Source organism: Oryzias latipes, chromosome 16, assembly GCF_053564925.1.
Source record: "Oryzias latipes strain Hd-rR chromosome 16, Olatipes_Hd-rR_3.1".
NCBI lineage: Eukaryota > Metazoa > Chordata > Actinopteri > Beloniformes > Adrianichthyidae > Oryzias > Oryzias latipes.
The window spans coordinates 32,868,465-32,894,805 of NC_136252.1; the positions used below are offsets into that span (position 1 = coordinate 32,868,465).

General features: G+C 40.5%; 1 long non-coding RNA gene across 1 annotated transcript in view; it reads right to left on the reverse strand.

The window, feature by feature from the left end:
• LOC144984389 (uncharacterized) overlaps positions 1-26,341 on the reverse strand; it is a 101,849-nt gene that overhangs the window by 18,426 nt on the left and 57,082 nt on the right. The window lies entirely within an intron of this gene.

Genomic DNA, 26,341 nt, shown 5'->3' on the forward strand with positions numbered 1-26,341 from the left:
TGAATGTCAGGAAGAAGTGACCTCCACTGTTGGGGGGCAGAGCAACTGAAAGGTCAGCACCCCGTGGTGCTGAGATGGCCAGAGAAAACAGTCAGGTGTGGAGAGGATACTGATCTTAAAGAGCCGGATGGTGTTGCGGACCAACTTGGAGAGTTACAAAGCAGTGAGGTTCTGGATGGCTTTGAAAGTGTGTAAGAGAATTTTGAAGTGGATTCTGGATTGAACTGGGAGCCAATGTAGCTGCTGGAACACTGGCGTGATGTGGTGGTAGCGGGGGGTCTTGGTGATGGTCTAAGCTGCTGAATTTTGAACCAAGTAAAGTCTTTGGAGAAGTTTATGAGGGAGGCCAGGGAGGGGGGAGATACAGCACTCGAGACAACTGATGATGTGGCTATGGATCAGGAATGAGCCAGTCAGAGGGGTGAGGAAGTCACAATGACAATTAACATTTCTGATGTGGTAGTATGGAGTCTAGGTTATGTTTTTGATGTGGGCATGGGAAGAAGGAGAGCTGTCCAGGATAATACCCAGATGCGTCATATGGGGGTTGGGGGTGACAGACGAGTTGTTGATGGAGTGCAAAAAGCTGTTAACTTCGGAGAGGATAGATTTGGAACCAATGAGGATAACCTTAGTCTTATTGCCATCAAGTTGGAGAGAACTGGAGGAGAACTAGGATTTAAGTCCAGACAAGAAGATTGTGAGGGAAGTGTGAGGGAAGTGTGGAGTAGGGTTTGGTTGATAAGTAGAGTTGGGTGCCTTCAGCAAAACAGTGGAACTGAATATGGAATTTACGGAAGATTTCTCCAAAAGAAAGGTGGTAGGTCATGAAAAGTAGGGGAGAAAGGACTGAGCCATGGGGCACACCAGGGGGGACGAGGGAGGGCTGGGACTGGAAGGAGGAGATTTGAATGCGGCCTCAGATAATTGTCAGTGACAGTAAAGATCAGAATATACATTGTAATAAAAAAAAGACAAAACTAGTAAAATAGTCCTTTGTAAATATCTGCAAATTTTCTGTAACAAAGATTAATAATAATAAAAAAACTTCTGGGGTCTGAAAGCATCAAGAAAGTTGGAGCATTGCTGAAATTTACATCTCCTAAACTGACTTTTCTTTAGAAAAAAGATCAGATGTTTCCCATCAGTTGATCATTTCTGACAAAATTTTTACCCAGTTTCCAATTTAATCCATGTACCACAAAAATGGGTAAAAACAGTATTTTCTTAAAGCAAATCTGAATGTCAAGAGTGGCTTGTATTAAACCAACTGTCTGCCAACGGGTCCAGTTTTTATAAAAGCAATAATCCGCCTTGAAAAGCCTGTAGACCAAGGAAAATCTTGCGGTTTTGAGTCATGCAACAGAATCTTTTGGGAAACATTTTTTCAACTCGCTAGTCCATCAGACCCACACTATTTCATAACTCTGATTACGTCAAGAGGTTATTTTTCTCTCAAAGTCTCTTCTCAGTTACAAAAGAAGAAACATTAATACAAAAACTGGTGCGTAGACAGTATTGGCAGCTTCATAAATCTTAGGACATCGAGTTAAATGTGTCCAAAGTGCTTTAAAAATCCAAAGCACTGACACGATATCACTTTTTTAGTAGCTAGGGAGTAGGGAAGGAATTCATACATAGCCATGGTTACTATGGCAACCACTCTCGCCAATCAGAAATCAGGAGTCCTCCCCGCTACCACTTGAAAGCGGGCTACACGGCCATCGGCGGTTTCCCTGGCCGGTTGGCTGCCTCGGTCCCGTCGAGGCCTGACCAGAGCTCTTCTAGGGCCGGCGTTTGGGGGTGGGGGCCTGGGCTGGCTCCGGGGGGGGGTGCGACGCTTTCTGGCTCCTCTCTCTCTGTGTGGGGTGGGTGGTGCTGGGCCTGGGGTGTCGGCGCCACCGGGGGTGGGGCCCCTGGGCTGGGTGGCCCTGGCCCCTTTGCTGGGGGGGGGGGGGGGCTGGGGGACAGCTGTTTGACCACCGGGGGTCTACCAGCTGTCCCCAACTTACCCCCTTCCTCATATAACTTCATATTAGGGTGAGGGGGTGGGGGGTCTAGCCTGCGATGCGCCTTGGGGGGGGGCTACTTGGCAGTGGCCCCCCTCCTATGGTTGCCGTATGGAGTGGGCCCCCCTCTTTCGGTTTTATTTGCACCTTAAACATGTAGGGTACCTTTGGTACATACCTTTGGTTTGTCTGAAGATTAATAACCCCTCTTGTTAAAGTAAAATATGTCCAACACAAGAGGCCCTCAGCTCTCATCTGTCTGCCCAGCTGTTGGACAGGACAAGTTAAAAAAAAAAAAAAAAAAAAAAAAGAAAGCGGGCTACACAAAATCTGGTAAATGTTTTGAACGTTGGGGAACAGCAGGCTCCGCCTACTTTTATTGAAGTGTATTTAATAACTTGCACTACAAAGAAAAACACAATAATGATAAAAAGTTAAGGCATCAGAGGAAGAATGTTTTTTTTCCTGACAAATGGAATGACTGAGTAGCTGTTTATTTCTCTTTGGAAGTTAATGGGATTTCGGCTTCTTGGAGCTGGCGGGCACTTCCTGTTTGGAAAGCCAGGGGGAGGGGTCACTCTGTCCAGTTTTCAAATACAGTCAACAGTTAGGAACTACAATGTGTGCAGTGATTTGATGTGAGAACAGTGCATGTAGCCTCTCAGGTGGTGTTGAGGATTGCGGATGAACATGTTAGAACAGTGTAGCTTTTCAGGGAACCTTTCAGGAGGAATCCTGCTTACAGACTCCCCCTTGCATTCAAAGAGAAAATCAATACTGTAGATGAATCACGCATATTGATCAAACCAAACGGGTTTTCCTGGCTCAGGATGGGATGCAACCCAAATGTTGATTCAGGTCAGGCGGAGAGTAAACAACCGCCGTGACCCTGAATGAGCTGGGAGATAAGAAGACACATGGTCTTTGACCTTTGGGTTCACGCCGTGTCATAACTTGTGTGTGTTGAAGTATGAGTAAATATGGCTGCTGGTAGCTTTCAGTGTTAAGAGACGAAGAGGAAAGAGGACAGAAGAACAGGCAGGTAGGGGTTTGTAGCTTTAAGCTCTCAAATACAACGTAACCCATGTGCCCTCTACACCAAACCTCCCCCTTCTTCATCTACTCCCCCAAATCGTCAGCGCCCCCCACCCCCACCCCATAGCCACCCAACACCACGTGTGTACAAAGAGTAGCCGATTGACTTATGCCTTCATTTCAGAGCTGTCACTCCTGGCCAAACACCGTGACCCCTCAACCTCCATTTTGGAGGCGCATATATTTTTTTTTCTGTCCCTCACCGTATGAATATAAAAAACACATGTGGCCCAAAGGGGATTTGTGTGTGTGAGTGTGTGTTTATGTGCAATGGTAAATCAAACTGACACGGCTCCTTTGAATGGCAGCGGCTGAATTACTTTTGCACTTCAATTCTGTACACCTGCCATTTATGGCAACCACTGGGCTCAGCACAAACTATAAAAGCAAAATACGTTGTGTCAAGATACAAATCAGTGCCTGTAAATATTACAAACCTGCACGACCAGGTGAAGCAATTACGATTTTTTACCTTTAAATAGTTAAAGTCGTGATTACTCCCATTCCAAACTGAAGCTTTAAATTCAGAGCATATTAAAAATCTGACTTTTTTTTTCAAAAACACATCACAGATTTTCAGAGTAGTTGTTATTTTACTTTTCTTGGGATAATTGTTTTACAAAAAATGCAAAATTTTGTCATACAGAGATCTTTTTCATGTTTACCCCACAGTACTGAAAGCAGGGGAGGGTCACCATGGTTTCCAACCGTGCAGAAACAATGCATCCATCTGAGAAGCTGGTTGGTGGGCGGTCATACCAATCAGGTCCCAGGCAGAGGTCGAAATGACAAACACAATAAGGCAGCAGATTCATCACCCCATGCACCCCGACAGTAATTGTCCTGGGTCGGTGTCATTGCCCCCCCCCCCATTCTCCGGTTCAAAATACATGCAGTGTTTCTTTGACAGAAATGACATGGGCGCCAGTCACATGCGTTTAAGCCCGACACCTGCACCAGTTGTTATGACACACTTTCAATTTAGCCAAAGAGCTCCTCTGAAGATGGAGGGTGCTGCGCATCAAAGCGGGACGGGGGCTCGCGTCACTCCGTCCGGGAGGGATTCTGTTAAATAGAAGGGAGCGTTTTATCTTGTAGCTCAGGATGAAGGGTGGCAGGACAAGGGCGAGCCAGACGTCCATCTCTAGGGGGTGGTGGGGGGGGTTTGGATGTGGAAGCCAGATCGATAGGTGGGATGTCAGACTGAATTGAGGTCACCCTTTGTCTCCCCAAAGAGGTCCCACTTACAGGCTCGCCATCAAAATAAAGTGAGGTATTAAGTGAAGTGTGTATGGGGGGGGGGTTGCTCTACTACATGTTCAGTCTCTGTTGTCCCGTGAGGAGGCAAGCACATTAAAATGACCAAAAAGCATCGCCAGTGGTTATGTTTGAACCAATCAACCATTGAAGTGGAAGTTTAACAAACAAAACGAGTCTATTTTAAGAAAAGTAAATCATTCCTGAAAAATGCCCTAAAAGGTAAAAGTCAGGTATTTTATGGTAACATTAATGTTCATTCATCTTCTTAACCGTTTATTCCCTTTCGGGGTCACGGGGTTGCCGGAGCCTATCCTGGCCACTTGGGCGTAGGCAGGGGATACCTTGGACTGGTCGCCAGTCTGTCACAGGGTAGAATATCCTCAATCACACATCCATTCACTCTCACACTCACACCTATGGACAATTTAGAGTTGCCAATCAACCTATGTAGCATGTTTTTGGACAGCGGGAGGAAGCCGGAGATCCCGGAGAAAACCCACGCATGCACGGGGAGAACATGCAAACTCCACACAGAAAGGTCCCCCATTGATGTAGTTTTTTCATGTCCCCCAGCCGGGACTTGAACCGGGGGCCTTCTTGCTGTGAGGCAAGAGCGCTAACCACTGCGCCACCGTGCAGCCCATGGTAACATTAATGTGAGAAAGTTAAATTTTTGTCTTCTGAGCTTGACAACATTCAGCAGGATTTTCTCTAAACCAAAACGTACTTCACTAGTCTAGTTCAAAAATCACAGAATAACTGAAAAAATATCAGTCATAGAGAACCTGAACAATAAAAATATTTCAAAAGAAGTAGATGTTGTTCTGCAGACTAGATGCTACTTAAAATTACTGACATTTTTTTTTATATACTAAAAGGGTCACAAAGACGTCCCTAAAGCTTTGAGGCCACTTTGGAACCACATTGAGTTCCATCATCCACATATGGAGGAAGCTGGAACAGTAGAGGACCTTCCCAGGAGCAACCATCCAGCCATCACCAGAACCTGCTAAATCCCTATTGGAGTCACAGGCCTGCTGGAACCAATTCATCTATTGTTGGGTGAAGTCGGGGAACACCCTGAACAGGTCTGTTGCAGGGCTACACACTCTCATGCACACCAATTAATCTACTATCCACTATGCCGCTGTGCAGTCCCAGGTCGGTCAGGTGTAACTGACCGACTAACCAAAATACATCCAAGAACCCAACCAGGACACATGCTGCAGATCATTAAAGAAGCAGAAGAAGATTGAAATAAGGTCAGGTTTCACTGGACTCGGTTGAGGTCAGAGTTTATCACCCAACAGTCAGAAAGAGACTCTTGAACAGAAATGGAAACTATGGGGGAGTTCAGGGTGAAAGGCAGCACTAAACAGCAAGAACACAGAGGTTCATCAGGATGATTCACAAAACTGATGAGACACACAAAGGACTTTCTGGTAGAAGTGAGTCGAAAAATATCTGGACTTAGAGGCCGAATCAGAATTCTTACCCTTACGGCTTCTCCCTACCCCTAAAAACAGAGAGTGGTGGAAAAATTGTCTGCGAATTTGCACGATACTTCCACTCAATGACGTCAAGGTCATGCTAAGACAAGAAGTCATGACTTACATTTAAACGTAATGCACTTCTGTGCATCAGAGCACACCCACATAAAGAAAAGCGCTTTTCCTCCGCGGCACAGCACAACGCGGACACCCTCGCAGCAGAGGGCTCAGCATCCGAGGGTTAACTTTTGGACAACCCTAACCCTCAAAAATGCCCCTATAATTGGAGGGGTAGAGAAAAGCTGTAGGGGTAGAATTTGGATTCGGCCAAACTCACTCAAAGAAAACGTAATGTTGTATGGTGGAGGTGATGTGATGGTGTGGGCTTAATGGAACCATGGATTTGTTTCTCACTTAGAAAAATTGAAGAAGAAAAAACAGTTCACGTGCCACCATCATTTATTAACATTAGAATTTATAATCAAATTATGGAATTATGAAAGGGGGAGATTAATTTTTTTCCTGAGTTTGCAGAGAAGTGGGTGTGTCTAAGTTGCATTTAACTGAGCTTTGGGTCCTGGCAGCTGTCTTTAGCCTATTCTTTGTGCTAAGATTTAAAAAGTTGTTGGTTATTTTTACAAACATTAAATGACAAAGTGACAGAAAGGCAGCAAAAGAACACACAAAAGAGCACAAAAGAACACAAATCTTTTCATGCAAGAATCAAAATCAGCAGAGGGTTTTTGTGATTCGGGTGGCAAATATCAGGCCCAATAAACTAAAAAATATGGGTGAATTCATTGTTTTGTGTAATGTTTGACTTTTATTCAAGCATTTACTGTCCGCATCTTGTTCTTTTGTAAAATCTCGTCTGGATCTTAAGCTTTCCTGACCAATCCTGTTCATCTCAGCAGGATGAGAAATGCGGCATGAATTCCAGCCGCTGCTGCTGACTGTGCAAATGGTTTATCAGGAGGAGACAAAGCCAAAGTTCAGCCTGAGTTTCATTAATTTCTTCTTGTTGTTCTTTTGCTTTCTATGATTTATGTCCGAATGAAGCAGGCTAGAAAATTTATGGAGCCCAACCCTTCTGACAATGACATATAGAGCAATTCATCTCCAAAACTAATATTATAATGAATTGAATCAGTGTCTGCGTGTGTGGCCCCACACTGGGCTGTTTGTGAAGATGTCCCAGAAGCAATCCTGCCGCTTCTACAGTCAACAGGCATCCATTTAGCATTCCCAGATCCCCTGAAATGAAACGTCCATTTTTCGCCCCTCTGCTATCATCCCCGGTTTTGGAATTGGATCCGTCTCCATACAACCCGCTCCACTCAGATCTCATCAAGCGTGAGTTGGAGGCACCCCCTCTTCCTCGGAAATTGCCCCGGAAAGCTGCAAAATGTACATCATTGAGGTGCCGACAAAAAAAAATGGCACTGGCCCCTTCGTATAATGACACCGACACCCCCCCGCCAGTGTTCCTCCTATAAATCCTTAAAAAGGGCCCCTGACTCCAATGTATGGAAACACCATCAATATTGATGTGGGAGAAAGTTCTTTCAAAGCTTCCTCAGTCACAGAACATTAATATTGATAGTGTTGTGCAGCAGCCGGGACGCTCGTGTGTCTCTAAAATGGTAATTGCATCTGGACTGGGGGGTTAGAGGCCAATATCATTGCTGAATATGGACACAGCTGTTTAGCTGCAAAGGACAAGAGTCCATGGCAATCATTGTGTCCTCCTCGCCAGCCTGACCAAAACTATGAAGGTCATTTCTTTGGTTCCTTTATGTTTTCTCATCTATGTAAACTTTTAAAAGAAGGTTTCTCTCTTTCCGGTCCTGTTTGGTTTGTTTTCTCGGAAAGATTGCGTCTTTTTTTTTTGGCATGTATGAAAACTCATCTGAACTCTGAAAAAACAAACTTTGGTCCATCTGACACAAGCGTCTGGGTTTGCGTACAAAGCCACAAAACTTATTATTGCAATAATTATTTGTCAAGGTCCAAACACACACTAGGTCCATCACACTCCCAACACCATGTTTGACTGGACTCCCATCTTCCAGAAAGTTCATCTTCTGTTTCATCAGAATATTTGTCCAGATGTTTTGTGGATAATTCCTCTGAGTTCTTGTTGCTCAGTAGTGTCTTTCTCCTTGAACTCTCTGTGGTTTGTCCAAAAAAGCTTCTGACAGGTGAATCATGAATTCTTCATGAGTTCTTCTTCTCTGATGACTTCCTGGATAAGTTATTGTTGGGTTCTTGGATTCCTTTTCTTCAGTTCGTCTCTCCTGAAGGTTCTCCAAAGTTTACTTCAAGTGTGGATGATGGATCTCATTGTTGGCTGCAGAGATGCCAGCAGTCACTTCAGAAACATGTCAGTGACTTTGTTTTTCTCCTGTTGGATTTTTGTAGATGAATAAGGAGTTTTCTCATGAAATCGTTTGATGTGCTGAAAGGTCTTATGGAAGAGTGTCCACCCTTACACTAGTTCCAGGTTCAATCCACAAATGTGTCATACCAAAAACTAAGGTTGAATCCGAATTGCTTCCAAACCCCTACGGCTTCTCTCTATCCCTACATTTGCCATCCAAACAAAAAGTTATAGAAAAATAGTGTCTTCGAATTTCAACGTCACTACCGCTCAATGACATCATGAATAGTTGCCAGTCAGTCATCTACATTAGCGCGTACCTGCCAACGCTCAGAAAATGCATGACAAAATCTGTATTATAACTTCAAAAAGACATTAAAAAATGTAAACTTCTGTGCTTCAGAGCACACCCACATAAAGGAAATGGACACCACCACAGCTAGAAATGCTCCTACAATTGGAGCACTAGGGTGTAGGTAGAGGGGTCAGGAAGCCATTTAGGTTTGGCCCCAAAATGGGACCCAACCCCTCCCTGCTCGACACTCACTATTAAGCGGTTGGATTGGGGGGTTGAACCACCAAATGGTTCCTGAGCGTGGCTCACTGCTCCCCTCAGGGGATGGGTCAAATGCGGAGAGCAAATTTCACGAATACGGGTGTTCGGCAACTACTGTGACTTTAACTTTACTTTGGAACTCATTACCTTTTTCCTATTGGGTCAGGCAGCTTTTTTCTAGTATCACTTGTTTTGAACAAACCCCCTCCAAATAATTTTTCTAAGGTCAAGCAAGTTATTTTATTAGTTGCAAGATGGCATCAACAGGCTTTGCACATGTTAGAGCTTGTTTCTTATTTACCATTCCACCACTAATATAGAACTGGTGTCACTTGTGTTTTGTTTTGCTTTTGTTTTGACAGTTTGCCTCTTTTCATCCACATGACTGTTCACGTAACAGCAGTTATTAAGTCAGTTCAGAGGACTTTATTGCATACCTTTGATATGTATTGAAACCACCAACAGTATCTGATGAAGAGCTCCAATAATATCATAGCTCTGCTGTCATGGTGTCCTCGGCCTGTACAAACATTAGATTATGCCGAAGTAGTTTTCTGGGTCAGTAAGTTAAATATTTTAGATGGCTTATTTTTAGGTCGTCTGTTTCCACGCCGTGCACGCTTTGCATGTGTCTGTGTGAGTGTGCCCACATTAGTGCTTCTCGCACACTGTCTGGAGGCTGCATTTGACCCACTAAGTCATCTTCATGTGCCCCCCGGGCTTTATCAATCACAACTGACTGTTGACACATCCAGCAATAAACAGGACCTTTATCGACTTTTCTGCCCTTAAACATATAGACTTTGCCCTGGATTTAAAGTTTGAACTTATTTACAAGCAGGCTAAACAGCCAGTTTTTATTTTTTAATTTTATTTTATTTTTTAATATAATTCTAAAAGTGTTGGTTTCATTTAGAAGGACGTTTCTGTTTGAGTCTTAAAAAACTTTCTACAAATTAATCTACAGCCTGTAATGATGTCCCCCGAGCTACAAGCGTCAGGGAATCTACATCATATCAGATCACTTGCACATGTTATTGAGCGGGCCGGGTGAAAAGGGGCACAGTAATGGCTGCAGAGATGAGCGGGCATTGAACTGGAAAAAGCAGACAAGTTTTCCACAGATTATGAGAAACAGAATAGTTGGAAATGGCCCAGGGGCCCGCGCTCTCATGATGGTTTTTGACCTTACCTCATGTGTGGAATCGATGTTTGGCTCTGCTGTTGACCGCAGTGTCTCTCTTCAGCATGTACCACCACTCTCTGGGTATTTCTCAGTACGCTCAATTTCTGTACTGAAATAATTAACACTCTGGGAGTTACGAAAAAAAAAGGTTTTCTCAAAAATTAGTTTTCTTAATAACTGGAATCACACCCTATTTCGGGGCATTTTGCTTTATTTTCAAAAAGGTAAACTTTTCAATTTTTTTCCTGTTTATTCTGTTGAAAAATCAATCTGTATTTACCCTGTAGGGAAGGGCACCAGAGTTTAACCAGTCCCTCCAGGATTTTGATCTCCCGATCATACCAAATCCCCACACATTTTTTTTCCCAACAAGGCTACTTTGTCAATTCACCGCAATTTGTTCCAACTATGGTTAGAAGCTCAGATTTTAAACAAGTTTTACCATCAATCATTGATAATCAGGTTTGGAGGCTGACACACGTATTCATTCTATCCAATCAAACATGCCGTAACGTTGAAATTTTAATGTCCTTAATTCATAGTAACCGTGAGCTAAAGATCATGCTTAACGGTCTGGAAATATCCTTCATAAAAGTGGCGCTAAAATGTTTCCTTAAGAGTGATGTGTTGGACAAACAAAAATCCACAATTGACGAAAATGTTTCAACCGTGAAACATAAGCAGAAAATGGCTAAAATTGTGTAAAAGTCTGCAGGCATATGTGTAAATTTACCATGTGTGTAAATTTTCTCTGTGTGTTAAATACAGTGGTGGACAAAATTGTTGGTACCCCTCAGTTAAAGAAAGAATGTCCACAATGCTCACTGAAATGACTTGAAACGTTCAGAAGTAACAAAAAATTAAAATTTATTGAAAACTAAATAATCAAAATCAGCCCTTACTTTTGAGTTGTTGATTAACAGAATTATTTAAAAAAACAAACTAATGAAATAGGGCTGGACAAAAATGATGGTACCTCCATAAAAGAATGAGAACTAATTGCCCAGGGGGTTATGATGAACTCAGGTATGTCCTTTGTTTGACATCACAGCTGTTTTCAAACCCACAATCAGTCAGTCTGTCTATTTAAACGGAGACAAATAGTCACGTTGCCGTTTGGTGAAAAGGTGTGAACAACACTGAACATGGACAACAGAAAGCCAAGGAGAAAATTGTCCCAGGACTTTAGAAACAAAATTATAGACAAACATTGTAAAGGTAAAGGCTATAGAACCATCTCTAAGCAGCTTGAAGTTCCTGTGGTTCCTGCCACCACAGTGGCACACATTATTCAGAAGTTTAAGACCCACGGGACAGTAGCCAACCTCCCTGGACGTGGCCGACAGAGGAAAATTGATGACAAATTGAGGAGACGGATAGTTGGAACTGTATCCAAAGAGCCCAGAAGAACCTCCAAAGACATTAAAAGTGAACTCCTAGACTCCAAGGTACATGAGTGTCAGATCGCACCATTCGTGGTTGTTTGAGCCAGAGTAAACTTCATGGGAGGCGACCAAATTAATAAATCAAACAAAGCCACCTTGTTTTCAGGAGAAGAAATCTGCCTCAGGTTTGTATTCAGAGGAGTAACCTGATTTTTGACGCTGCTGTCTGTCAAACTTTCAATGCTGAGTGTCAGCAGCCTGTGTTGGGGATTTTCTCTTGGAGACAGCATTCCCTGAAAGAATCTACCCCAAAATGACTATAGATTTCCCAAAATCTATCGACAGAAACCAGTATTCCTGTTTACATGTCAGAGAAAAAGCAGATTATTAAGGGTATGTAAATACACCCCACATCCCTCTTTCCTCTAAAATTGTTCTGAAAAGACCTTAAGCAGACCCTCACTTTTTATTTCAAGAGAAAAAAATGACACATTTCCTGTTTAGGACTTTTTAAGTTACTTTCCAATGATTGTTCTGAGGGTCTGTTCATTGACGTCAACAGGACCAGATGAGCTTCAACAGACAGTAGTGAATACAGCCTTAATTTGAAGGAAACACTCAAATTCTGCAGAGAGGTCAAGTGAGGGTCTGAAAGCCCCAAAAACAAACGTCAGCAGCAAACAAATCACAAGACAACTGATACCATGATTGTAAAGAAAAAAGTAGAATCTCTGAAAGTGAAGATCTTCAGTTCGAATTACAAAACCTTTTCAAAGCGCCACCGGCCATTCTGCATATAATCACAGCGTTGACTGCGAGCTCCTCACCGCAGCTGTTATCACTGTCAGCGGTTGGGTTCATCGTCACCGGTCATGACCTCAGATAACTTCTTCAGCTCAACTGTTTTCTTTGAAGCAGTCGTTAAGACATCACTCAGGGATGATTTATACCCTAAATCCAGCATGTTTTCTCATATGTTCCAGTGTTTTAGCAAGATCTGCACAAAATCCCTCATTAAGAGATTGACATGTGATTTCCTGCACATAGGCCAATCCTCTTTGCAGTGTTTGGCCGGGGTTTAAGACGGGATTTTGGCCAGAGTTTGACCCATGCTGGGGCCAATTTAGTTTAAGCCAGAGATTTCTTTCATGGCATCTTTTCTATTATCCTGTCTATGTTCTTCTCTGTTGTTATTTTTTTGGTGGATCCCCATGTACAAAGCTGACAGTAATAACACTTAACTTGCCATAAGAAGTAGAATTTTTTTGTTATTTATTTGATAAAAGAGGGCAAAAAGATAACTAATAGGGCGGCTATGATGATAACTTTATAAGAAATAAAAAGTTTGGGTGGGTTATTGTAGGGTAGCTTTAAATAGACTACAATTGATGATTAATTGATTGAATCAATCAATCAATCAATCATTTTAGAGTCTATATAAAACTACTTTGGAGCAATCTCTTTGAAGCCAGGCATGGCATGGTAACAACTAAAACCCAATGTTTCACTGAGATTTCAGTTAAGACAAAAAAAAAATCCAAAAAGCCGCAGGAATCCACAAAGTAAAGCTTTAAAGCAAGAGAATTAAATCAAATTTTCCTATTTTTTTAATGCAGCTTTGAGTTAATATTAAATTCTGTTTTTTATCTGAAAGATTATATACAGTGGTTCCTCACTATATATATATACATATTTGATAGCGATCAGATCTTTGTTTTCATTCATTTACTGCCTTAAAACATCTGTAATCCTACTTTGGTTATTTCAGCAACAGCAGATTATATTTAGAAAATACCTCTTACAATAAATGAAGGAAAACTGTACATTTGAATATATTCATCTTGACTTATGGTGTTGTATACTGATACAAAGATGACTTTCATAAACTATGAAAACTTGATGGATTGTTGGAGCATTATGGGTACTGTAGTTAGGAGGTTCACAAAGTCATACGTATTGTGCTTCAACATCATGAACTGAAAAAGTGAGAGTGTTGTTTTGTATTTTATGTGTAAAAACTAAAAAATATTGAAAGTAATTGTCTTAAAGTTGAGTCAAAGCATCTGGACTTGATCTTTTCTTTTTGGAGCGTTTTACTGCTCGTACAAGTAGCAATGACTCACTTCAAACTGTCACCAGGGTGAAGGAAAATCTGTACTGACATGTTAAAAGTTTTTGTAAATGAGATGAATAAGGTTTAACTCTTCCATCATGTGTCTCTCTCTACAAAGGCTGCTTACTGCAGATAAAAGAGGTACATATCAGCAAAGTTAGATAGAAAATCTAAAGAACTTCCCATCAAACCTCCGGACCAATCACCTGGCTCTTTGACCCTCCATGCATTCTGGGTAGTGTAGTCCTATTACATAATCTGACTGCATTGTTTCACTTAATGAACCCCGTAATCTGATGTGTTTTTATGGCCAGAAAAATGTGCTATTTCACATTGTATGAAAGTTTACTTTCAACCATTTAGGGTTAATAGCTGTTGTAGCTCCTCCAAAATATTGCAGACCAACCAAACTAGTTGCCGTACAGTTTTATGTCAGCACTCATTTGGTTACTTCTGACTTCATTTCCAATTTAAAGAAAATGTTATGTATTTATAAAAAAATGAAAGCAGTAAAACTGTTGGGACCTGACCCTTGTCCATGGCCTTCGATAAAAGCATGTGGTGCCTGCCACATGCTTTTATCGAGACATCTAATTGGCCAGTTTATAACTTGAATAACTTGCGATAAAGAAAAGAATAAGTGCAATCAGAATGATGATTATTAAGAACATGTTAAAAACAGAATAAGAATGGTTATTCTTACATATATAATGACAGAGTAACAGCTGTTTATTTCACTATAGGTGTGGATAAGGATTGTAAAGTGCGGCACATCCGTCTTTCTCTTGTTGTTTTGACCCGCCCTCGTAGTTCCTGGCCAATGACTGAAGAGATCATGAGTCATGTGGTTTTGTTTACAAGCTTTGGTCCACATTTCATGTACAAAAACATCTCAATGCGCTTTGCAGACAACATTAAAAGAAAAAATGTAAATAAATAGTAAAGGTGTGATCATTAGAATAATATTTAAAGAAAGTTAAAAAGAACTGAAGTTAAATCAAGTAAAGAACAAACAGTGCGGATGTAATGCAGCTGACAACAGGTGGCTCTTTAACCTAGATTTAAATGCAGTTGATCTAAGACTTTCTGGAAGTCGGTTCCAGATCTGTGGAGCAGAGAAACCGAATGCAGCTTCTCCATGTTTAGTTTTGACTCTAGGAACTGACAAAAGACTGGATCCTGATGACTGGAGGGGTCTGGCTGGGTTAGGAGGTCAGTCGTGAATTTTGGTGCTAAACCATTCAAAGCTTTATAAACAAGTATCATAACTTTAAAGCCTATCCTCCTGCAGACAGGCAGCCGGTGTAAAAACTCCAGGGATTTTCTGGAGCTAATGAGAGAAACCAAATGACAAATGGAAAAGAAAAAGGCAGCAGCGACCTGCTGAAAACAAATTCCTTTTGAGTTGAATAATTGAAACACATCGAACACTAACAAGTGATTAGTTTTGCATATCTAAAACAATTGTTTTTAGCTTCAATTGCCCTGAAAAGTTCAACAAACAATGATTTATAGTTTCTGGCAAAAGCAGGCTTTATTTTTCCAAAAAACCTTTAAAAAATAACAAAGAGCAGAGACCTCATTTGAATCCAAATTGAATTTTAATTTGTTTAGTTGTAAAAAAAACTCAAGACAAATTTAACTGTCAAAATGTTCAATTTTAGCAAAACTCTGAAAAGCAAATGCACTTTATGGATCAGGGACTCACTGCCAGTCTGTGACCAGCACATGGTCTCGCGGCCGTTCCTCCAGGGAGAGCTCGGTGACCTTTTCACATTCTGTGTGCGTAGTAGTGTAGCACAAGTAACACAACTTGTTCTGGCAGAAGTCCGTAATGCCCATGGGCTGGACACCAGCATGTGGTCAAAGTGTGACACACACACACGGACACGCTGTCACTGTCATCTGTGCATCTCCGGTTGACACACACCGTGACCTCAGAGGAGAGCGGTGTAAATGCAGAGTTATGAAACAAAACGGATCAATGGGAAATCCTCTTTGCACCTCATACAGCTGTCTTCGTGACCACTAACCCGTCTGAAATGCTCATATCCGTATGTTTGTTATGGTGAGTAATGGTATTAACACTGTGTCATAAGTACAAAGCAGAATTAGAACACAACCTCTCTATAACCTCTATTATCAGCTTAGAAATGTCGCTGACAGGCTTGTTGTTTTTTAGATCCGCCTGTGATCTTTGTGTTGTTAATGTACTGTTTTGTGTGTTGAGTTTATGCTCAGAATTATTTCCAAACTGGGTTGCTTGAATTCAAAGACAACTGTTGATTTAAATATAAAGCCACTTATTAATTTCAGAATTTTCAATTTTATGCAGGATTTGAGGTCTAATAAATCTGACTAACTTATAAAATAAATGTTCTATGTAAGTTTTTGACATAGGTGGGTAATTTACCTGCAAGGATCAAAATTATTTTATGATTTTGTCTGTTTTTAGGAAAAAAGTGTGGTTTTTAACTTCAGGTAACTCTTCCTGTCATTGGCAGAATCAAATCTTTAAGTTTTTCAAACAGAAAATAGAAAGTTTGTTTTCTTCCTTAACCCCATAAAACCATTTGTATCATCTTTGATACACAAAATTCCGAGTCCTTATTAGCTTGATCCAAACTTTCCTTAAATTCCAATTGGATATAACTTGGTCCTTGTTTGCTGCGCAATAGGTCATCATTGTTTCTCTGGAGGCAATAGAAGAGATTTTCTTGATTATTTCAAAATGGTTGCTTAGATGAAAACATTTTCATCTAATTTTCAAAACGTTATAGTGAGAATAAGTCATCTATTTTTTATTTTTTTTCATTATTACTTGCTGTATTGAAAATATGTAAAATTAGTTGATAACTATTTTTTTTAGTAAAGTTACACCGTGTTATAAGTTTGTGGATCAAATTTGAAACCGTAGGTTGGTACAGTAATTTTTTCCTGAACACTTATGTCAACATCTTGGCATCCCAAACTAACATTATTGTGAACAAATTCTTACCAAATCACCCAACAAATCACAATTAATCTATGACTCATTCATTTTTTTAGTGATACTTTTTTTGGTGGGTTTCATCAGAGAGTTAAAAATAAAAAATCTTAATTCTAAAAAAAAATTAAAGAAGACATTTCTTTCAATTCTTTGATGTAGCGGGCTTTTTCAGTCAATGAAGAACTTAATTTAGAGTATAGAGCATTTTTCATCTGTGTGCTGTTAAACACAAGGTGCCATTATTTAGAAACAATAAAAGCTATAAGACGCATTTGATTTAAAGCAAAAACAATTTAAAAAACTAACAAAAAGGAATGAAATGCTGACCCACATTTTGTTGCATATGATCCAGTTAACATGGCAAGTAGAGAAAAAAAACTGCTGCTGGACTGCTTTATTAAACCCTCACATGACTTTTTTTTTAAGTTGTTATAATGCACAAAGATTAGTTTTTTGTTTTTATGGAAATAACAGGATGTTCCCTAAAGAAAATTAGACCATCGGCTGCTGCCGCTTACCTTTTTTTGGGAAATGCTAAATCTCAAATTGACAGCAAACTGTGACAGAGGATTTGAAGTGTTTTGCTTATATGTACAAGACAGTTTTAATCTTTGCCTTTGTTCATTTTTAATGACCTGTGGTCCACAGGAGGCAAAAAAAAGAAGCTTTTTTTTACTCTGGTGGAGGTTAAAGCTGCTCACCCAAATGTCAAACATTCTTCCCTGACAACGGTTTTCCCCAAAGGTTCATGAACCCATGCTGGGATTTCCCTAACATGATCATGTCTATTTTTAATCAGGAGCCATCTGAAAGCTTTAGATGGCAGCCGGGGTCCTTTGGTGTTTACAACAAGGTGCTGCATGTCATCTGTAGGTGTGTGGCGAAAAGAGCCATTTCAAAGAAAGCGTAAGGAAAAGAAGCTGATTCCAGGCAGGAGAAGATTCTGGACCAAAATAAAATCCTGATTTAGCTGAAAAATGCATAACACTCATTCATTTTCTGCACAGTATTAAAAACAGAAAAACGGATGGATGGATGGATGGATGGATGGATGGATGGATGGATGGATGGATGGATGGATGGATGGATGGATGGATGGATGGATGGATGGATGGATGGATGGATGCATGGATGGATGGATGGATGGATGGATGGATGGATAAATAGGTAGATGGATGGTCGGGTGGATGGACTGATAAACGAATAAGTGAATGGATGGATGGAATAATGAATGAGTGGATGCATAGGTGAATGGATGGAAGGTTTAATGAACTCATAGGCAGCTGGATAGATGGATTGCTGAATAAATGGTTAGATAGATAGGTGGATGAATGGGTGAATAGCCGGATGGATGATTCAACATATAGGCATAATGTGTGGATTAGTGGTTGAAAGTGGATTGATGCTAGATAAATGAATACAATTTTACAGATTTCTTTTATATATTTTCATTTTTTTAACCAAATAAGACACATTTTATGAACTATATGTTTATTTCAAAATGTCTAACCTTCAATGTACTTTAATGATTAAACTATTGAACTTTTAATTTATTTTAATAGTTTGTAATTATTATAATTTATCTTTTTGTATGTATTGACTCTTGCATCATATCAAACACCAGCTGACTGTGACACTGTGGATAATGTGAATGTTTTGAAGGGAGAATGGTATCTCACTTCCTCGTTTAATGAAAGTGTGTGATGAAGTGCTGAATTAAACTGATCCAAAGGTGATCAGAAGACAAAATGTCACCTCCTCTTCTTTTATCCCAAACCATGAACACGTGCCTGAAAGAGGACTTTACTTTCTCCTTTTTGACCCTTTAATTTCAGGATCTAAAACTAGAAAACTGTTTCTGAATGGTTACAAAGATAGTTTTGCAGCTTTGAGACTCCATAGAACCACAGAGTGGTCTGTCATCCACACATGGAGAAAACGTGGAACGGTGGCGAACACCTCAGGAGTGAACGACCAACTCAAATAAGTCCATGAGCACAGCAAGAACTGGAGTTGGGGTTCAATATATAAAAAATGTACAAATGTATAACTGATCCAGTTTCTTTTTGATTGTTTTAGAGAGGTCAAGTCAAAGTCTGGGCTGAAATTTTTATCAACTATAATGGTGAGAAAACCTCCAAAGCGTTTGAATTCCAGGAAATTTGCAAAGATTGAAGCTAAATCCTCCACAGACACGAGCAAAACTGACTATTGTCACAAGCATTATATGACAGGTGGTCCTGTTGTCAACACGTTCAGGAGGCCTTTCACAATTTGTACAAATTAATGACATCCTTTTAAAACTATATTTGAGATTATTTAGGTCAAATTTGGTTTAATCATCATAAATATTAGAAAATAGTCTATAAGAAAAACAACATAAAACTAAGAAAAGACATTTGAAAAGGGTTAAAACTGTGGCTAGAATTAGATTTCAGTTTTAAACAAATTCTTTTTTAATTCTCAACGTTTAATACATTTCTCACTTTGTTTAATTTTAACTTTAAAAAAAAAGTGATGTGCAACTTTTGTTTTGCACAATTTTTAAAAGCTTTTAGTCGTATTTAATAATTTATGATACTATTAGTATTATTAGAATTAGGATAAAGATCACACTTTAACATTTAAAAAGTTGGCGTCTAAAGGTCTTTTTTTTTTTTTTTAAACAAGTTTCAAATCGACCACATCAAGTTTTTTTATATTAAGTTTTGTGAGTATATAAAACTTAGAAATACAAAAATATATTTAAAAAATTAAAGTTTGCCCAACTTGTTTATGTATTTGACTAGTTAAATCATTTTTTATTTTGTTTACAGAAATTTGTTTTATGAAAGAAACCGGAGAAAATGTAAAGATAATTGTGATTTACACACACACACACACACACACACACACACACACACACAGGCAGACGGACACACAGACAGACAGGCACACAGACAGACAGGCACGCACACACATACACACACATATATATATATAAGGAGCAACAGTGTAAGGTTTATAATGTTACAGTCATTTTAAAAACTCAAAGAAAGAAACTTTGAGAACTTTTAGTGCTTACTGTCTCTTAAGTGACTCATCAAGTAATAAACAGATTTTTAAAAGTCTGAATATTTTTGATGATGTCCATAAAAACTGGAATGACATTTTTAAAAAATGAATGACGTTCACTGTCGGAAGTTTTTAGAATAAAATCTTTTCTATTTTATTTTCTTAAATAAAGCTGAAAGAAAAAAAATGTGTCCCGTCTAAATTTTTTTAATTTTATATTGTTAGTTTTTGAAGCAGATTTTTCCTGATGTACATCAAAATCTTCTTTTGAAGCCTCCATTTTTCTTAAAGAGACTGTAAAGAAGAGCAAACATTTTCTGTTTCCTCCTGTCTTCTGCTTCACTCAGAAAACAGTTTACTTTTAATCTACCGGATATTAAAGAATCAGCAGTTTTTTGATGTCATGGTTTAGCTTTTTTCACTTCCCAAAAACAACACAATTTGTCTGTCGGTAAATCACGACTACACCTCTGTCCCCTCTAAAGTACTTTTGAGTTTCCTTGTTGCTGAAAGCTGCCACACTAATCCGCTCACCCTGCATCTGCACTTTGAGGTTTAACCAAACCAAGGACATTATTTCCGCTTCCAGAAGCTTCTGAGAAGTGTTTCTATAACTAAGACGGCCCCTGAACGGATGCCGCCGAGGCGCCCTTGACCCTCAGCTGTTTGGAGCCGCTCGGCAGCCTCGCAGGCGGACCGCGGCTGCTCCGAACAAATCCCCGGAGAGGTTGTGCGTAAACGTACCACCGTGGGGAATGAGGGTGCTAAAACGGAGCTTTGGAAAAAAAAATACATATACATTTCCTGCTGTGATCTGACGACTTTCTCACCCTTTAACATCCATTTGTTTGAGCGCACTACTCCACTTTCTTTCCTCACAAAATGGGAGCTGTGGGACATAAATAAATCAGTTGAGACGAGGCTTCGTTTTTGAAAATAATGCATTTCTGTTGCAGTAAAATGTGAACCTTTGCTCAGTGTGTAGGGTCTGTCGTACAAAAAGGAGAACACGCAGAACTGGGGAGGATTTTTGAAGTGATAAAACATTCATGTCTGCAGATAATTCATATTAGCAGCAGTCCTGTCAAAATATATTTTCTGGTGATTTCAGCACTGATGGATATTCTCCACAGTTAACCTCAGACTGTTCAGAGAAGGTGAAACGATGACAAAGTGACCCACGATCGTTTTCAGAAATACGTGACGGAACCAGAAAAGTCACAGAAGGGCGCAGGGGATCCGATGCATAATTGTTGTTGTGCCATTTTAGCAGCTTATCCTGACCTCGCATTGAGGGATTGGCCCGCGAGGACGTTAAACCAGCTTTAAAACAAGCGAGATCCATTTAAATGCAACCAACAGGTTACGACGCTCTAACCTTAGCCATCATCACCCCCCTACTGCTGTCCGTCTACCCGTCCGCCTGTCTATCTGCTGAGCACCAGACAGAACCGGGACGTTAGATGCTGTGGTGACCCGTCCATGACCCCGGAGTGCATTCTGCTGCGCCCTGGAGGGTGTGCCTCAGGGGAGGGGAGGCGTTTAAAGAGCTATCGCAACCTCCGGCAAGTCCGCTGGAGTGTTATGTTATATTCACAAAAGCATTTGTGGATTTTTTTTTTTTTTTACACGTATGTCACACACCTTTAGATAGAGTGTGTTAGTTTACTACGCAAAACTCAATGGATTAACATGTGGCAAAAAAAATAAAAATGGGGGGGGTGAAGGGAAAGGTTAGCATGCAGAGGATCGAAGTGTGTGTTTTCGCAGTTGTGTGCATGCACCACACCAGTGGAATTGTTTTAAGTGGATTTGTTTACGCTACAGTGATGATGATGGAATTATCTTTGTGTAACGTCGGCAAAGTGTGTGCGCAGCTCGCTGGCTTCTGTTGTCTGCGTGCGCGGGCGCTCGTGCACGGGCGAGCACCATTCTGTGGCTAGCTGCCACAGTTTGTAGCTCCCAGGGAGATCCGTGACCGTGATCCTCAAGTTTAGAGTTCATCTTCAGTTCAGCTAAAGGTTCAACCGCCGGTCAGCAGGCCACTGTTGGAGCAGCTTCATTCTCTCCCTCTCTCTAGTCTGATTCCGTAATACCACCCCCATCCACCTCCCCCATCCACACTCACACACTCAGCCTCTTTTCTCCCTTCCTTTACATACAGCCCTCTATTTTATTCAAATTCTTTCCCTCTCTGCTTCGCTCAGCTGATCTTTTGCCCTCAGTTTGACCCGGGTTGCGGGGCAATCAGCTGGCAAAGTGCGACTCCACAAACACGATGCTGTCTTTTTATGTTTGTGACCGTCCTTTCTTAGAACAAACAAACATGGAGATAACACTTCATTGTCCGCAGCAATGTGTCGGAAGTTCATCTCGAAGTTGCTCGTACTATAGTTCAAAATGATTTGCCCCCATTTGGGTTTTAGGCCCGTAGCTTTGTGCCTTTAATACAAACCAATCTGTTTTATTTGTAATTCGTATATTTTATCCTCATCATTTAAATGAACCTGAAAAGCCTTTGTTTTGGTTTTATGATTGGAATTTTGATGAGGACATACAGTCTTTTCTGCTTCACCAGCGTGTGTTGCCATGGTCCTTATTGTCGGCAAAATGTAACCAGAAACCTCTTTTGTCCTTAATTGCACGGAAAACCTCGAACGAAGTGCTGCTCAGGCTTGTCAGATTGTGTTTAACTCTTGAGACAGTCGATCGGAGACGCCTTTATCTCTGATTTTATCCCCCAGTATCTCGCAGGCAGACATGTTTCTATTTATGCCTCCAAAAAAATTTATTTATGCTGTCACATTTGAGTAGACCCACTCCAAATCTGGAAAATGCACCAAAGTAAATCGCAATTTCTGCCCAATAACAAGCTTAATTATTTCTCAGAAGCTGTTAGTCCTGAAATCTTTGGTGTAATCCTATTAGAATAGATTGAAGGCAGGGCTTCATGAAGGGTTTTTGTTTTACCTGAACAAAGGCTGAAATGTGATGGACAGGATGCCGTTTAGTTGCTTTAATTGACCAGATAAATGAATTAACTTCCCTCTGTTGCAAAGCCACTGATGCACAGAGTTCAAATCCCAGCCGGGTTATTGGTGGGCTTCAAACTGGATGACTGTTGGATGTAAATTGCTCCTGTTTTAACATGAAATAGGTTTTGGGTATTAAATGAAGATTAACTCTACATCCAAAATGTCTTTTAGGCTTCTCCTTTTAAAAAAAAAAACGGTTTTCCTCTTGATCAGGTTTTTTGATCCAGCCTGGATTTGTTCACAATCAGCTTTTTACGCACCTGTTATAATAAACAAAACTGCTTTTCTGGCTTTGCCAAATTGCCGCCACCATCACAGCAGGCCGTGCCATAACCCACTGAGAGTGTTTGCCCGCTGGGCTCACCCCTCACCTCACCTCTGATGCGGCCCAGCTTGTTAAGCCAGTCCATTGGCTTTGATCCAGCAGGGATAATGCCAGATCTGAGGGGTGAGAGCCAGGGTAAGAGTTTACCGCATGATACAGCCAGGACGTGACAATGGACAAAACAAACCAGTAGCACATTATTGGCTTAGTTAAGATGAGACGCCTCACTCTCAAAGGCTTTTGAGGTGGCCGTTTAAAATGTGATGAATGCAAGATTCAACACAAAGATGCTTTGTTCAACTCTTAGTAGAATGTTTGCATCAAAGCGGTTGTAAAGAGTCATTATTCAAGTTATTACTGCAGGAATGACCACGTGTTCTGGCTTTTGCTGCAGTGGACCAAAGGAAACTTTCTGCTTCGACGTTTGGGTATGTTTTGTCTGGGTTGGCTGCAGCATTAACCAATAGTTTTTGTGTGTTGAGCCTCCTTCAGTCTGATGCCCCAATGGATGGATGTATATTCAAATGCAGATTCTTATCAGCTGTGATCACGCTAAATATTTACTACTCATCTGAACCTCTAGTCCCACCTGGAGCAGAATCTCTGAGTGCTCCCCATCCAGGTGCAATCTGCTTACTTGAGCTGTCTTGGACTATTTTCCATCTCCAAACAGATTTTTTATTTGTTGAAACGTCATCTAAGACTACGGTCACATATTCCAAAATGCCAGCGAAATCGGCAGGTGACCAAGTGTAATAGTGAGGTGGCAGTTGCTATTGACAGGAAAAGGACAGGAAAAGGTTACAATTTTACAACCGGACAATTTTTTGACATTGGTCTCTACTAGGGCACAATTGGAGGTCGCACAGTGGCAGTCCAGTGGCAGGCGGGCTGCAGGAAGGAAGCAACGTGATAATTGATTGATAGGAGGGTTCCAAGGTACCCAAAATCCACTGATGACCAGCTGATTTTAGACTGCTACCCCCTGTCCCTGTGCTGCCATCCTACTCATAGCCTCAGATTGTTAGAAATCATACGATACCAGCGCGGGCACTCGACAAATGCTGTAGACATGAGCTGGGGGCCCCGAGATGATCAGATGTCAATTATCCGATCCCATTCTCTATGGGTCCAAATGGGGAGATGGCACTGATGCTTCACAAAACTCATCGTGGCATTGATACCATCACACCAACTCTGAGACCTGCGTCTTATTGAATTGCAGTTGATGCTGAGAAGAATACGAAGAAGACAGAACATGCTGCAATATTTATAGAAGAAGAGCAACGAGCACAAGAAGGGTGAAGAAGAAAAATCTTAGTTGCAAATGACCAGTGGTGCAGAATGGCCTGCTTTTTACATACTTATGGCTACCATGGATATATACAACATCTACACATCGTGCAATCAGAGCAGCTGCCGGCTAGGGATCTGGGCACCACCGCCCTGTGGCCGCTCAGTGGACGTCCAACGGCGTCATCCCTGCCTGACTGATGCCGTCTCATGACCAAGCTTACGATTTTAGAAAAATCTTGAAAATTCCCTATCGCGTGGGGGCAGTTGTATTTGCGACCATGAATGGTTTGGTAACAGCCTCTCTCTTTGTGTGTGGGACTGCTGTCTGAAGCCGTTATGTTGAGGAGAAAGCAGATTCCCAGTATTTGTGCCAATTTCTAGCCAGTTCAATTGTTTTGATTAAACTTAACATTATGCAGAAGAGAAATTGAAAAATTGAATGGATAGTGAATCCTTTCACAGGATCTGAGATCCTGATTCAAATCCCAGCGGTGTCCTTTCTGGATGTTCTCATTTTGAATATGTGGGATATCTTCAGGTGCTGTAGTCCCCCCTAAACTCCAAAAACATTCTTTATGAATTAGCTGGAAATTTGAAATATTCTCTTCAGGTGAGTATGTGCAATTAACTGTCTGTGTTTGTATCTCTGAGATTACGTGACATGTCCAGGATTGACCCTGCTTTCATCCAAAGACAGCTGAGATGGGCGCTAGAGATCCTGTGAGGCTACTCGGGACAAAGCGGGTGCAGACATTGGATGGATTCCAAAAGAGAAAAAAAATGAACATGATGGCTACTGTTGTTATGAAAAATCAAATGGTCACTTTTAGATGGGCTACTTTGACTGGAAATAAAGCAGATGGAGCATAAGGAACACAAAACCTTAATAAAATTACAGCAAATTATGTTGGAATTTCTCTTTAACCATTTAGGGGACCCCTAAATAAAACATGCTCTTTGAACTACACCGTGGAAGAGTTAAAGTATTTCAAAGAACAATTTTAATACAGGATCTTATAATTGGTTGAATGATGTGAAAGCATTATGCTATAAAGCATTCAACCCATTGCTTTCCTGCTTCTCTTTATTTCTTTCTTTCTATAGTATCTTCTGCTAATTTTTGGCACTCACCTCCTTCTACAATTTTTCAGCTATTTTAACCATTCAACTATTAAAATGTTCAGCTCTTTCAGCTCTTTCCAGCTATAGTCTTTTGGTCCTTTAAATCCTTGAACCTTTCAAGATATTCCAGGATATCCAGGATTTTTTCCTCCAGTGAAATACATGGAGAATCCTTGAAAACCTTTGCTTCTTTCTGTAGTGCAGAAGCTCGCTGGTTCGATACTTTTATTATTATTAATTATTTTATCAGATTATTTTCACAAAAATATCCTTTCTGTTATTGTGCTGTTTTCACTTTATTTATGGTAAACTTTTATCATTTCTTTTTTATTTTTTTTTGTTTTTTTTTGTGCCAATTATTACCATCTAAGTTTCATTTTCATTTAGCAATACAGCATTCAACTCTGCGTTTTCTTCTGAAAAAGCAGCTCCTTCTAGTTATGATTCTGCTGTTTTTAACAAAAATCCAAAAACTTGTGTTGTTTTCTAGCACATACTATCTGCAGAGAGGCAGGAGTTAATTAGAAATTCCCTTTTTCAGTTGTGGGCAGGACTTCCCAACATCCGTCCCACTAGCATACAGCCCCTTACACACCCACCCTAACATTAGTGGAGCAACAAAAATGGCAAGCATTATTGGAGCTATCCAGCCGTACAGTTTAGAGCCAGATACCTGCTCAGATAAGGAAAACCAATGCGTCCATGGATCTATTTGTCTACAATGCATGAGAGTGGAGCAGAGCAGGGAGCTCATGCCCTTCCATACCAGCTTCTACATCACTGCTACAAGCTTTTTCCAACTGCATTTTTTCATCTGCTGCTGATTCACAACAATTTGAATAAAGAATTACTCATGAATGCAATTTGAAGCTTAATTTTCTTTATATAAATCCTCCATCAGAAAAACGCGTTCAAAACACAATTTTTCTCATTTTCTTTGTTAACAGCTCCATGTCCAGTCCCGTCTGCTATTTTGGGATGTGGAGTTTTGCGTCAAAACGTCTCTTTTCTCATTAATGAACTTCAATCATCAATAAGATGAACAG